Below are 9,790 nucleotides of genomic sequence, written 5' to 3'. Positions count from 1 at the left end.
GTGGAGTGCTTCAGCAGGTGATTATTACTATCTACTATCTATATTTGAAGATCTTCCCAAAAGAATATTCACATCACTAAGATTTCGCTGATATTCTCTGATGTCAAGATTTAATATCAGTAAAGTTTTATCAAAAACTTTCAGTTAATCGCGAATTAAAATGCCTTGTGGTGGCCAATCTATCAATGGAGCCTCAACCGATCAGAAGTCGTTGTGGCGTGATAGAGCTGGCTCCTGATTGGTCGAAGTTGACGCGATATCTATTTCGGTCGCAAGCCAGAATGCGCGCGCTGTAGCTACGGCGCATGTGTGCGAGCGATACGTGCGGCATCGATGTGTGCGTGTGTTGTTGAGGCGCGCTCTCTGTTTACAGCGCGGTGGTGTGGCCGGCGAGCGCACGCATTCGACACTGTGTATCGTGCGAAATCGAGTTTTCCGGCGGCTCTCGAGCTGCTTTATCGTTTATGGTGTTTTCCTCACAGTTAACTGGTGCTAATATATGTCACACGTAAAGAAAACATTCGGGATTTGTGTTAAAACTCAGTTCCGAGCGTACTTTTGGTGCAGCTCATAAAAATTATTCGTGTTTTCGGCGGATGCGATGAATAAATTTTGCAAATCGAGTCTGTGTGTCGAAAAGGTTCGTGAGAGCTATGTTTTGATCGGTCGGCGTGTTGTGGAAGTGCCGGGCGGTGCAGACGCGATACGACTCGCGGCTCTCATCCTGATCTCAGTGAAACTCAGGCTGTGCTGCAAGTTGTTCTCACTGCGAGTCCTGGGCCCAGAGGACGTGCTCGCCAGGACCACGCACCAGGACTTGTTGGACCGCCATACAGTGCCTGGCACGTGCTGAGGTAGGCCCGAAAACCCGTGACCTTGGCTTTTTCGCTTCGCTTTACATCTAAGTGGTACATGAAACGGATGCTAATATACCGCATTTTCTTCTTCAATATAATCATCGTTTTATGTCTGCCAAGTACTTAAAGCTATCCTTTTCTAATTAACACCGTCGTGGTACTCCACGAACATGTTTCTTAGCACGATGCCGCTAATCTTTCATATAATTTATCTTTAATGTGTATTCAAGTTAGTGTTTATACCAGAAACATGTTGTATATATTATTTATTATGTAAATATATAATCACACTTATAAAACTTTATCACCAAATCTTTATATCAGGTACGAAATATACGTCAATTGCTTCTTCCTGGAAGACTCTACATTTTTCTTCAGATGACTTGCATGAGTTTATTGTGTTATAAAATTATTATACATTTAATTTTGTTAAATAATAAAATATCTACAGGCAGATGCTGATATATTCGAACATGAAAGTTTTCAGCATTAGTACTCGTTTCAGTAGTTACAAGCCCCTCGTAATCAAATTGGCGGCTCGTCCGCTATGAAGAGAATCTCTAGTCAGTTCGCCAAAACGTTTACATTCGTGTTAAATGCATTTGACCACTCCAGTTGATAACGACAGATAAATATGAAGACTAACTAGATAGTGAATTGTCGCATTCCCGAACAAATTGGTGAACACATGGTTAAACATTGATATCAGTATTAACTGCAAAATGCAGGGTGAATGGCGTGTTTTGTCTAAGCAGAGGTTTTCATATAACTACGAAAGAAATTAATTATCGATACTAATTATGGGAATTGAGTCATTAGAGCGCTATGAAAACTCGATTTTAGTGAAACAAAATCATGCATGGAAAGAAAAAAATATTAGCATATGGCTAATGTTTCCGTCATTTTCCCGATCAATTTGGAAAAGTTTGTCTTTCAGTTCTTTTTTACATATTAATTTCAGGGAAAGGAAAAAAACCGCCGATTCATTGTCACATGAAAACCGTTGACCGGCTCTTTTGCAAGTTATCAATATGATGTTATCCTTACGTAATGATTTGGAGATTAGATTATTGTCGCTTAATGGCTTCCGTATAGTTAAAAACCCACTAACACCTATGATTGAGTTAACATACGGTCAATACCACCATCTGTATTCAATAATTTATAGAAAAAAACTGTTTATTTCCAAGAAAAATATTTCTTAAGAAAATATTACACATAAGTGGCAAAAATCTATTTCATCTAGATTGTAGGCCTTCCTTATGGAGTCACACAGTCTTCTGAAAATATATTTCATATCATGGATTCGCTTGCTCATCTTCTCCTCAGTACGTAGATGGCATTTTTATATTAGGCTTCTACTTCAGAATATAATAATCTACTTCAGAATATAATAATATAGAAGAAGTGGCAGGTTATAGTCTATCGAGTCAAGTAATGGTAAAAATCCAAACGGTGTTCATTAGGAGGTGTTGGATTATATTATAATTCTTTTACTCAAATTATGGTAGAGTCTGCTGTGGACTCTACCATTCTGACAACAATGCAGGGCAAATCAAATTCAAATAATAACAAGATTCATTATAGATTTGAGGATTTTATCTTAATTTTATAACTTACATTAATAAAAACTAACGCGGCTGAAATTTAAAACAAACAATGTAAATATGTGTTTGCCGTCGCCCGTCGGCAATTTAGTTTGGAAATACGTTTGATATGAAATCGGTTCCTTATTATTAATACCTTAATAATAATTTATTAGTTAACAATATTCTGCAATTAAGAAAGTTTTTTTTATCGCTATATTTTCAGTTAATATAAGAATTCTGGGACTGTATGTTTTCTCTATCAAATCGAACACAACATGACATGAAAATTTTATCTTCCGTACGGTTTAAAGAAGAGTAAGATCCATATTCCAAATTTTTTGGAACTATAAAAAATGGTTTTTCATAAGTTAAATGTTCATTATAATATACGTCATTTAGGTAATACAATATTCATTGTATTAGTAAAAGGCAATTCTAATACCAACCAGGAAAAGCAAAAGCACATCCTTAAACCTTATGTGTTTAAAAGTAGCAGATTCATAATTAAACTAACAATACGCGATTCAATAAACGATACAGTGCTTAATAAAAAATAATTTTATTCTAAGCCGTTGCTCTACCAGACCAAATAATTTAGTTTTAATTACAAGGAAGGTCAATTTATTATTATAAAATATTGAAACAGACTTTTTCGCAGGATATAGTGAAAAAAAAAACAAATATCATGACGAAATAAAGAAATTAACCAAACATCTAAGTACTTACAGATTCAGTTTCCTTAGCCACACAAGATAGTCTTTAAAGTCAAAACCAGCAAATATCACACACTATATCTCCAACAAATGTCCTTATTCTGTAAACAATACCAAAACGTATTTACTATCGATCGTTATGTAAAGTAAAGCTAAGTAATATCAAGTTGCGTCGCGTACTCACTGGCGCCGGCTGCCGCACAACAATACCGTTCAGAACAATGAGGGAATTAACGAATTTCCAACTGATGAATTATATAAGTGAGTACGTGCATTGGTGTTTGATAAATGGACTAACTACTCTGCCAGAATAGGCTGCCCGAAACGCGTTATAATTTCTATTAACTCTATATTTTTTTGACGATTTATTTTCCTGATCTATTTTTTCTTGATACTCTGTAGGTTCCTAAAGGTTATGTTTTGAGGACCTATGAGTCGTTGAAGTTTGTTATGTAACAATTAAGTATGCATTTACTGATTATTAAGTTTATATTAAGTCGGCTATAACCACCCAGCTTTAATTGCATCGCCATCAAAAACAAATAAACGCAATGAATAATAGATGAACATAAGCAAAACCTCATTACGTTAAGTTTATACAACCAGTTATTTTAATGAAACACTATATTTTAAACAATAACTTGAGAATTTTATGTATTCGCGAACCTTACAAACCTTTTAACAACATTTTTGACATTGAAGGTTGCTACGCGCATGAATGAATGCAATAAAACGTATATCGAACGCTTATTCTGGAAATAACGTTTACAAAGCATTTACACGAAATTCATTTCAATGTTTAAATCTCATAAAAAAATAAAAACGATTGGATATTAACTGTAGGAGGTTTATAATTTGGGCTCATCCCAATATGGCTGCCGATAAATACTATTCGATGTTAAGACGATCTATCGACGTATTAAAATCACGAATTAACTATTCTCCTTATACAGATGATGAAGCATGGAACGATCAAATTATATTCTGATAAGGGTATAATGACGTTTTGTTTAATAATTACAACGGCAATGTGTGCCAGAGGAGTTATCGGCGACCGTTCGTTACAGGATAAAAGCGTTTGTACGCGTTGTAAGATTATGTTGAGAGTCCTCAAGATAACAAATATATGAGGAGTGTGAAGATAAGAGCGTCCAGACTAAGCCTGCTTCTCACTGCTCATCACGATTATAAAACCAGTCTTAAAATATTACGACACCTCATATCATGCACTTCGAGATTTTGTTTTCATTACCATGTTCTATAATATTTGATAATAACGGTAAACATAATATTAATAGATATATTTCAGTGAGATAACATCCGAAATTAGTACTCTGTTGCAGTTCCTGCTGTATAAAAACGTGTAACAATATCACCCGCCAAAGACATTATGTAATAATTTGAGACACTGAAACAATACGATGTAATCATTATCTCTTTTTAACGCAGCTATAATATAAACACATGATATAGGCGCTTAAGTACTATTACAAAACTGGTCACTCATGAATGGTCCTCCGCCCACACCGCCTATGATTTTTTATAGCATCCGTACATCGAAAATAATCGTTTCAACAGCGGCCCCCGTCGCAATAGAGGTCACTAGATCTTTATTATCTCAAACTCCAATATACAATGCAACAGACAAGTTAATGAAAGCCGGACAAACATAACCCAAAACAAGAATGCTGTGACACAGTTTGGTAACAAAGGATAACAAAACAACGTCTCGAAATAGAATATTTGATGTTATAACTTATTTCTAAGCGACAATACGGTGACTTGAATACCATATTGCACTTAACGCTAAGAGTGCACACATCCGTGATAAGAACGTTCAAGCAGCACACTAGAATCAACTTGGCCTCCACACATCTGAATGGATGTTAATTAGTACGTTTGTTTTAACACTTGAACATTCAAAGGCGCACACATGCACGTGTGCCACTCGCACCATGTATAATGAACCTTTACATTTAACTGCTGCTGATTGGAAAATACGTAAACAAATTAGACGAGATAACGTTCCATTTTTCTAAAATTATTATACATTATGACTTCGTGCACTACGTGAGCTGCAACGCGTTCGCTCAAAATCTCTAATGAGTAGAATGTACCAGAAAATCTGAATCTCAACGCCAGTAGTCTCAAAATGTTCCTTTTGCTTACAAAGTTTTTGCCTTCACACTAGAGTTAGATCGTGAGAATTACATGTTCAAACATTTGTTATTTTAAAAATTGAAACAGTACTTAATCACTTCCTACAATGTACATTACAAAAGGGCGGAAGTCATGCGTTTACAGAAATAATAAATTAACGCTTTTGGTGTTTCATTTCGATGTTTCTTAGTGAGTAGCGACCTTGGCAGAAGGTCAATTCAACTCCGGTGTTTGGGAGGAACACCGCGCATCGTTGCGACACTCGCATTAAGACTTGACAAGAGTCTGTTTGTTTTTGTTTTGTGTATTCGGTAATTTTCGAGTGGACGTCGATCACTTGAAGTGGGCAACGAAGGACGATCGTCCGCACCCACGCATATTAATACATCAACAACGTCAAAATCTTGATGGAAGCGTCTATACATAATAGTAATCATGAAATAATGAGTAGACAATCATAATAAATGTTGATGTTGTTGTGGTTAGGAAGTTTTTTTTTTAATTTAGATAACTAGTGTATAAGCCCAAATTTATTTCAACGATGTCTGACACATACTTTTTTTATAAGGTTTTGGTTAGTTGGCACAATTACTTAGGTGCCAGCTCCACTGTTTCTTAAAATCAACGTTGCAACGGTGCTGGCAAATATAATAAAACTTATAGACCGTTCAAAATCTAGACGCAAGAAACTTGCCGATACCAAGTGGAACAAAACTTTAGAAGTTCGTTATTATTGGAAGAACATAAATATCTTGAAACAATGCTATGCGCAATAAGAAAAGTAGCCATGCTTGCTTGGCCGTCATTTGTTGAGCAAGGTTATACAAAATGACAGCAGCTTCAATAATTTGCACGCGGCATTAATTTCAGATTCCTTTTTGAAAGTAGAGAAGATGACCAGGCCAGAAGAAGACCAAGAGACCGTCTTTGTGGCTTTATAAATCTTAAAAAAGGCTTTAGAACGAAGAAAATAGTCAAGAAATTAGTTAAATCTTTCATTTATTTATATACGAATAGATTTAATCTATTGATAGCTCATTGAAAACGTCAAGTTATACAAATAATTGATTAATAAACCCGTTTCATTAACATAAACTGTTTGAAGGGCTGCCTACAGTTCAACTTTTTATGGAAGTCTATTATTAAAAGGATTGTTATTTATAGATTACTATATTTGATACGTTACGCAACGTTTTTTTTAAGTTAATTGTGTTCCTTGACCCTACGATAATACCTCAATACCTACATAATAACACCTGATAATCGTGTATTGCACAGATTGGAATAATTTCTGAAAAAAATGTAACAATGTTGGAAGTAATGAGTTTATTGGTGAGTAAAGTTCAGCTTCTTAAAATATTATTAAGAAAAGAAAATGTACCTGAAACGATCAACATTATCTTTATTATTCAGTAAACATTACACTTATTTCAACAGTGTCTACGTGCAACAGTATACATCTAGCCAATGGTCACACGTTTCCCTACATGTAGAGCCAAGTAAACGGACTCACGGATAAGATTGTTTGTTCGAAGCCAATATTTGACATCTCACAAACGGGTCAGGCGTAGACGGGTCGGACGGCCATTTTGCAAGTGCAAATTTTCCAAGATAAAATAATCAAGGAGGGCTTAATTATGATTAAGTGATTAAAATACAACCAATAAATTCACGGTACGAGTAAGGCCTTCGTGTACCTACTTAAGTACTTAATATTGCGTTACATGTTTTGCCGAGATATTGAAAAACAGATTCGAAAATAATAAGGTTTAATCGATGTTATCGGGATAGTAATGAGGAGTTTTATCATGATTTATGTATACTATATGGAACGTAAGGCGACTCGATGACTGGTATTATGACAGATAAAGGGGATGATTTTCTCTACATAACAGGAGGGCGTGAACACTTATGAATATCAGTTTTATTAATAAATATAATGTGAACATGTCGTAGGACAAAACCGAGTTATATAATTTTTCGTCACATATAAATCTAAACTAAAAAAGGCCCTTAAATAAACTTTTGGTTACCCTGTAGTAAATAAACACGTTCCCATCTTACTTTAAACATTATTTAAGTTTACAACTGGTGTTTATTTCGGACATTACTACCGTGGAAAGATTCCGGTCCGCCGGCAGATGGGACTGGCACAAACAAACAATACCACTTTAATTCCGCTACTGATGCGTAATAACTCCGCGGTGATCAGTCGAACGTGTTTTCTCCGATAGTATAATAATCTCTTCAATTTGTTAATTTGACTCGCTCATCCAAGTTATTTGCATTTTATGTTAATTCGATCGAGCGAACATCTAAGCGTGTATGGAAATCTTTTTCAATTTATTGATCGGATCGAACTCAGCAACAAGGTTCGTAGCAAATTGTCTCTAATCTCTACATTTCAGTAAATGTAGAGACATTTTATTTGTATCTTATATAACTAATACTGTTATTAAAACAGAAGCAGATTTTTTCATTAAAAATCTCGGCATCAAAGAGTCCGCTTAGATAAAGAAAGGAGTGTCTGTCACGACCCGAGACTGTGCACAATGTAATCAGGTTACAGGTCGCGCTAGGAATGTCAGCCTCTTATTGACGCCTCTAATATAATGCAACATATTAACCTTGCGTGCTGTTTAGGCGTTCCATTTTCGCCACAGTTATATCCAACTGTTTCTAATGAAAAACGAAGCTCTATTTGCTAAGTGGATATTTGCAACGTAAATAAAAATTAGGGCGAACTGAAGGTCCAATTAGAGTGATTAATGTCGGTTATAAACACAATGTGTTGGCTCCTGTTATGATACTACTGGCGATTCTGTGTTATGTAGAAAAAACATCATTCAAAATAAATGAACATGTTAAATATATTTTTTAACACGTCAACTCTACTTTAGCTATTCGCCAAAAGCAAACACGAGTAAACCTCAAAGAACACTTGAACACTTCAAGGCCGGGAACTCGTGAATTAGTGCAGTGCCGTGGAGCGCAACTGGGTCGATCGATAGCGCACTCTTAATTGCGATAAAAACTGCTTCTCTGTATCAGGCCATTAATTCTGTAATTATCGCGCCGTCCGCACATCAAACGAGCCGACGACGTCGCCGCGACAAATTTGTACAGCCTCTTCAAGAATGTCAGTAATGAGGTGAATATTATAGACTTATATCGTACCGTATAATATAATGTATGACATACACCTGGAGCTGAGAGAGGTGTTTATGGTTAATTCTGTATTCTTTCATTACGTGAACAGAGTTGTTTTTACTGCAAGTGTTATCAGAAATGTTTTTATTGCTTGATAATATTAACGAGGGAGGAGGTTATTTACCAGTTCAACCTGGTATACGAAACATAAGATACTTTTTATGTCGTGAACTAATAGTAGGTGTATTATGCGTTGCAGAATGTAGGTCAGTGGAGGCAACGTCAAAGCGTCCATTGTTTCCATCGGGTCGCGTCCATTAGGCTTCGTGTTGACTTTAACCGTCAAACAGCTTTTAATTGGAAAGTTTACGAGTAGGTAATTAGGTAGATACATTTGGGACGATAAGAAAGCTCCTTCTGTTGACCGTAGGGTCGCGGTATCGCGTATCGGGGTTCAGCTCAATAACAATTTGTCGGCGTTCGTTGGCCACCAGGCTCTGACAGTGATAACGGCGTCGTTTTCCAACTAAACTCGAGTCGGAGGAAACCGTTTGAACCTGTTAACCTTGCCTGATAGAGATACGATTTGAAAAGACGTTTTGTTTCATTGCTTGGGTATCCAGACCGGATCATAGGCAAATATGATTCTGATGATTTACTTATTAGACTAGATTAGCAAATACCTAACGATTTACCGAAGTAAAGTAATCTTTTTATTCATAATTGACTGAAACAACTCTCTAAAAGAAATCTTGTTCAAAAAAATCCTTTTCGCTTTTATGAATGATAGACCCATGACAAGCGTAGTCATTTCAAAAAGAATCTTCTTCAAATAAAAACTAAAACCATCTATTAGAAGGCTCATCTTCACGCATGGACGTCAAACCGTTTAAATCCATTATAATAAACGATCATTAGTATAAAATGACAGGTACTACGAACATCAATCATGGACGTGTAAAAATATTTCAGATTTAACACTTTAACTTGAAGTGCGTGCCTCTAATCGTGTGAGGTCGGAAACATCGTAATTGAAGAGTACTTTATGACTGATCTTATAGTAATACAAAGTATTTGTCTGTCTATCCGTCCAAATAATGTTCATTCAATAGGCATCTTCATTCAACTGGCGTCTGTCATTTGACTATAGAAGGATTTCAATGTGATGCTGAAAACATTTATGCATGCCACAAAAATCAACAAAACCCTATTTGATTACAATAAAACCTTATAAGTATGAAAAGAACGCAAGTAAAACCAAAGGATTGAACTAGCAGTCATAAATTGGTAATATTCATAAAAAGTTGACTGCTGTCCTCAA

The 9,790-nt window shown here is 35.7% G+C and overlaps 1 protein-coding gene across 1 annotated transcript in view; it reads left to right on the top strand.

Annotated features, from left to right (window-relative positions):
- The first annotated feature begins 329 nt into the window (after nt 1-329).
- LOC113496099 (activating transcription factor 3) overlaps nt 330-9,790 on the top strand; it is a 48,964-nt gene continuing 39,503 nt past the window's right edge. The window contains exon 1 of the mRNA XM_026875214.1: nt 330-854. The gene's annotated coding sequence lies outside the window, so the exon portion shown is untranslated. The remainder of the gene's footprint in view (nt 855-9,790) is intronic.

Source organism: Trichoplusia ni, chromosome 7, assembly GCF_003590095.1.
Source record: "Trichoplusia ni isolate ovarian cell line Hi5 chromosome 7, tn1, whole genome shotgun sequence".
Taxonomy (NCBI): Eukaryota; Metazoa; Arthropoda; class Insecta; order Lepidoptera; family Noctuidae; genus Trichoplusia; species Trichoplusia ni.
Note: the sequence above shows the minus strand (reverse complement) of the source record. Positions and strands in the feature narration are given on the sequence as shown.